The sequence below is a fragment of the Eleutherodactylus coqui genome, chromosome 8 (assembly GCF_035609145.1).
Source record: "Eleutherodactylus coqui strain aEleCoq1 chromosome 8, aEleCoq1.hap1, whole genome shotgun sequence".
Lineage (NCBI taxonomy): Eukaryota > Metazoa > Chordata > Amphibia > Anura > Eleutherodactylidae > Eleutherodactylus > Eleutherodactylus coqui.
Window position 1 is genome coordinate 182,306,886 of NC_089844.1, and position 6,062 is coordinate 182,312,947.

Here is a 6,062-nt window from a genome sequence, read left to right on the forward strand (position 1 = left end):
CTCTCTCACCTGAAGAGTTTGTCATGACCGATTCCCAACCTTTGGAAAGTCCGGGTGATGAGGCTAGGGACTTCCGGCAACTGTCTCAAGGGCTTTTAGTGGGTGAGGAGGATGATGATGATGACACACAGTTGTCTGTCAGTGAGGTAGTAGTAAGGGCAGTAAGACAGAGGGAGGAGCGTCCAGAGGATTCGGAGGAAGAGCAGCTAGACGATGAAGTGACGGACCCCACCTGGTTTGCTAAGCTTACTGAGTACAGGGCTTCAGAGGGGAAGGCAAGTGCAGCAGCAGGACAGGTTGGAAGAGGCAGTGGAGTGGCCAGGGGTAGAGGCAGCGTCAGAGCGAACAATTCCCCAACTATTTCCCAAACCACCCCGTCGCGGCAAGCCTCCGTGCAGAGGGCTAGGTGTTCAAAGGTGTGGATGGTTTTTAGTGAGAGCGTGGATGACTGACGAAAAGTAGTGTGCAACCTGTATCGCACCAAGATCAGCCAGGGAGCCACCACTACCAGCCGCACCACCACCTGCATGCGCAGGCATATGATGGCCAAGCACCCCACAAGGTGGGACGAAGGCCGTTCCCCCCCTGCGGGTCACACCACTGCCTCTTCCCCTGTCCCGCAACCTGCCACACAGATCCAACCCCCCTCTCAGGACACAGGCACGAGTGCCTCCCGGCCTGCACCCACACCCTCACCTCTACTGTCCTCCACCCCATCTAGCAATGTCTCCCAGCGCAGCGTTCAGCTGTCGCTAGCGGAAGCGTTGGAGCAAAAGCGGAAGTACGCCGCCACGCACCTGCACGCACAAGCTTTAAATGTGCACATTGCCAAATTAATCAGCCTGGAGATGCTGCCGTTCAGGCTTGTGGAAACAGAGGCTTTCAAAAACATGATGGCAGCGGCGGTCCTGCGGTACTCGGTCCCCAGTTTCCACTATTTTTCTGGGTGTGCCGTCCCAGCCCTGCACCAGCACGTCTCACGCAACATTATACGTGCCCTCACCATATAAGTGTCTTCACCAAGGCGGTTACTGGGAAGGTCCACTTAACAACGGACACGTGGACAAGGTCGGGCGGACAGGGCCACTATATCTCCCTGATGGCACATTGGGTGAATTTGGTGGAGGCTGGGACCGAGTCAGAGCCTGGGACCGCTTAGGTCCTACCCACCCCCAGAATAGCAGGTCCTAGCTCGGTGCTGGTATCTGCGGCGGTTTATGCCACCTCCACTAATCCTTCCCCTCCTCCTCCTCCTACACAACCTCTACCTCGCAATTAAGAAGTGTTAGCAGCACGTCGCCAGCAGTTGGTTTCACGCGGCAGCACAGCGGTGGGCAAGCGTCCGCTGGCCGTGTTGAAACTACTCAGCTTAGGAGAGAAGAGGCACACGGCCCCCGAACTGTTGCAGGGTATGACAGAACAGACCGACCTCTGGCTTTCGCTGCTGAGCCTCCAACCGCGCATGGTCGTGTGTGACAACGGCCGTAACCTGGTGGGGGCTCTCACATGTGCCATGCCTGGCCCATGTCTTTAATTTGGTGGTTCAGCGCTTTCTGAAAAGCTACCCACACTTGTCATACCTGCTTGGAAAGGTGCACCGGGTCAGCGCACATTTCCGCAACTCCAAGACTGACGCTGCCACCCTGCGGACCCTGCAACATCGGTTTAATCTGCCAGTGCACCGGATGCTGTGCGACGTGCCCACACGGTGGAACTCTGCGCTCCACATGTTGGCCAGGCTCTATGAGCAGCGTAGAGCTATTGTGGAATACCAACTCCAACATGGGCGGCGTAGTGGGAGTCAGCCTCCTCAATTCTTTACAGAAGAGTGGGCCTGGTTGGCAGCCATCTGCCAGGTCCTTGGAAACTTTGAGGAGTCTACCCAGATGCTGAGCGGGGATGCTGCAATCATTAGCGTCACCATTCCTCTGCTATGCCTCTTGAGAAGTTCCCTGCAAAGCATAAAGACAGACGCTTTGCACTCGGAAACGGAGGCGTGGGAAGACAGTATGTCGCTGGATAGTCAGAGCACCCTCATGTCTATATCTCAGCGCATTGAGGAGGAGGAGGAGGAGCGGGAGGAGCATGAGGAGGAGGGGGAAGAGACAGCTTGGGCCACTGCTGAGGGTACACATGCTGCTTGCCTGTCATCCTTTCAGCGTGTATGGCAAGAGGAGGAGGAGGATCCTGAAAGTGATCTTCCTAGTGAGGACAGCCATGTGTTGCAAACAGGTACCCTGGCACACATGGCTGACTTCATGTAAGGATGCCTTTCTCGTGACCCTCGCGTTACACGCATTCTGGCCACTACGGATTACTGGGTGTACACACTGCTCGACCCACGGTATAAGGAGAACCTTTCCACTCTCATTCCCAAAGAGGAAAGGGGTTCCAGAATGTTGCTATACCACAGGTCTCTGGTGGACAAACTGATGGTAAACTTCCCATCTGACAGCGCTAGTGGCAGAAGGCGCAGTTCCGAGGGCCAGGTAGCAGGGGAGGCGCAGAGATCAGGCAGCATGTACAGCGCAGGCAGGGGAACATTCTCCAAGGCCTTTGCCAGCTTTTTGGCTCCCCAGCAAGACTGTGTCACCGCTCCCCAGTCAAGGCTGAGTTGGCGGGAGCACTGTAAAAGGATGGTGAGGGAGTACGTAGCCGATCGCACGACCGTCCTCGGTGACACCTCTGCCCCCTACAACTGCTGGGTGTCGAAGCTGGACACGTGGCCTGAACTCGCGCTGTATGCCCTGGAGGTGCTTGCTTGTCCTGCGGCTAGCGTCTTGTCAGAGAGGGTGTTTAGTGTGGCTGGGGGAATCATCACGGATAAGCGTACCCGGCTGTCAACCGACAGTGCCGACAGTCTTACACTCATCAAGATGAACAAAGCCTGGATTTCCCCAGACTTCTCTTCTTCACCAGCGAACAGCAGCGATACCAAAGCAATACGTAGGCTGCACCCGTGGATGGAAGCATCGTTCTCTATCACCATCAAAAACGGGGACATTTTTGCTTCATCAATCTGTGTATAATATTCCTCCTCCTCCTCCTGCTCCTCCTCCTGAAACCTCACATAATCACGCCGAACGGGCAATTTTTCTTAGGCCCACAAGGCTCAGTCATATAATTTTTCTAAACAATTTTTATACGTTTCAATGCTCATTAAAGCGTTGAAACTTTCACCTGAACCAATTTTTATTTTAACTGGGCTGCCTCCAGGCCTAGTTACCAATTAAGCCACATTAACCAAAGCGATTAATGGATTTCACCTGCTCTCTTGGTTGGGCATGGGCAATTTTTCTCAGGTACATTAGTACTGTTGGTACACCAATTTTTGGAGGCCCTCGCCTACAGTGTAATCCAATTAATTTTTAGCCCACCTGCATTACAGCTGACATTACATCAGCTGTGTTGGGCACTGCAATGGGATATATTTATGTACTGCCGGTGGGTTCCAGGGAGCCACCCATGCCGTGGGTCCACACGGAGTCGTAACTGCATGTGTACACCTCTAAAGAACCCCAGTCTTACTGCGGCATGCAGTCTGGGCCAAAGCCCACTTGCATTAAACATGACATTACCTCAGCTGTGATAGGCACTGCAATGGGATACATTAATGTGCAGCCGGTGGGTTCCAGGGAGCCACCCATGCTGTGGGTGCACACGGAATTTCCATTGCGGAGTTGTACCTGCCTGTGACTATTTTTAAAAAAACGAAGTTTGACTGGGGCATGCAGACACCTTGACAGAATGAATAGTGTGTGGCACATAGGTTCCCCATTGCTATGCCCACGTGTGCAGCTCCTGATGGAGGTGGCACAGGATTATATTTCTCATTGCTTCTGTACAGCATTGTGGGCTATCGCCCCGCCCCTTTTAAAGAGGGTCGCTGCCTAGCCGTGCCAACCCTCTGCAGTGTGTGCCTGCGGTTCCTCCTCATGGCAGACGCACTTATAAATAGACATGAGGGTGGTGTGGCTATAAGTGCAGCTGAAGGCTGCGCAGGGACAGTTTGGTGTGCGCTGTGGACACTGGGACGTGCGGGGAGGGGGGGGGGTTGGGCAGCATGTAACCCAGGAGAAGTGGCAGCAGAGTGTCATGCAGGCAGTGATTGTGCTTTGTTGGAGGTAGTGTGGTGCTTAGCTAAGGTATGCATTGCTAATGAGGGCTTTTCAGAAGTAAAAGTTGTTGGGAGGGGGGGGTGCACTCTTGCCATTATTGTGGCTTAATAGTGGGACCTGGGAACTTGAAATGCAGCCCAACATGTAGCCCCTCGCCTGCCTATCCGTTGCTGTGTCGTTCCCATCACTTTCTTGAATTTCCCAGATTTTCACAAATGAAAACCCTAGCGAGCATTGGCGATATACAAAAATGCTCGGGTCGCCCATTGACTTCAATGGGGTTCATTACTCGAAACGAACCCTCGAGCATCGCGATAATTTCGTCCCGAGTAACGAGCACCCGAGCATTTTGGTGCTCGCTCATCTCTAGTTCCCTACTGTAGATCAAAATTGCCCAGTAAGGTCAATGGGCTCATGTAAATATGCAGTAAATATGCATACTTGTCTATTGTATGCTTATGCATGAAGGTCGGAGGAAAATCTATAGGAAGTTAATTTGCACTTCTCCAATACTTTGGACACATTCCTTTTTGTGGCTTACAAATACTGTTGCAAAATACTGATCAAAGTACTGCTTTTCAAAAAATGCCCTAACAGTGAGGATGACTTTTTTTATTTCTCAGAAATGTGATCTGCAGAGGGGGCGTGGCCTAACTGAGCAACTTGATGGACACTTGAGAATGGAGCTCCGAGAACCCAAACTACATAAAACGCCAAAAAGCACCTTCTAAGGCACCTTACCTTTACCACTGAGACCCCTGAAGCCTTTAACATCAGCTGATGAGACGCCGAAGGTCCGCACAGATTCTCCCAGGATGCCTAGAGGACTTCTTCACCAGATGGAGCAGCGCTGCTCCCGAGGCTTTGGAGTCTCTGCCTGCTCTGACAGAGGCTGGTAGTGAAGCCGACACTCCTGTCAGCTCTCTACTGCCGTCCGCTTCTGCTTCTAGACCTCCGATCCATCTGCCTGGTCCAGTGACTGACAGGAGGGAAAGCACCACACCTGTGGGATCCCCGCACCCGACTGCTGCTGCTTCTGAGAACCTGGTCCCCCTGCCTGCTGCGCCGGAGAGTGAGTGAGAACTCTCTCCATGGCTTATCTCTGCGCTGTCGACAGCCGCTCCGAGTGGACTGACGGAGGATAGGGGTGAGTGCCATACATTTACCAATTTTATACAGCCAAGACTTGCCCAAAAGAGGGGACCCCAGGAGAGTGTTCCCAAAACGAATCTGTTGTTTTCCCTATGACTACTGAAGAAATAATGGCCTCCAAAAGGAGAAACACACATAAAGGAGCACAACATGTGCCCAAGATGGCGCCGTCTCCCCGCATGCAGAAACAATCTCATGTTTCTCCCTCTGCCAGCCAGCTTAATCAGAGGCAGAACCTTATGCAAGAACAAATAGAAGATTCCATAGTATCTAATATGGAAGATATGATTTCTGATATGCCAACTTCTGAGAAGCCAGTTACGGAAAACTTTATGAAAAAAATGGTGGTGGCTCTAAAAAATTCCTTGCAAGCAAATTTTGATTCTCTGACATCTACATTAAAGGCTAATATAGTGGAATTTGATGAGAGAATTACGGATACCGAAAATAAAATGGGTGAATTAATCCACTCACACAATGACCTTATTGACACTCACTATGCTTTGTCGGACAAGGTGGATAAAATTAAAACTAAACTAGCTGACTTAGAGGATGGAAACCGCCGTAACAATGTCAAATTCAGAGGAATACCGAAGTCGGTCTCACCAATGGAACTTACTATATATTTACAACAATTGATAAAAGCCATCCTCCCAGACGTATCATCCACAGAGCTAATTATCGATACAGCTCACAGGCTACCTAAACCTAAGTTCTTACCAGACAAAATACCTAGAGATGTGATTGCACAAATTCACTACTTTCACGTGAAGGAGGCTGTCATGCAAGTGG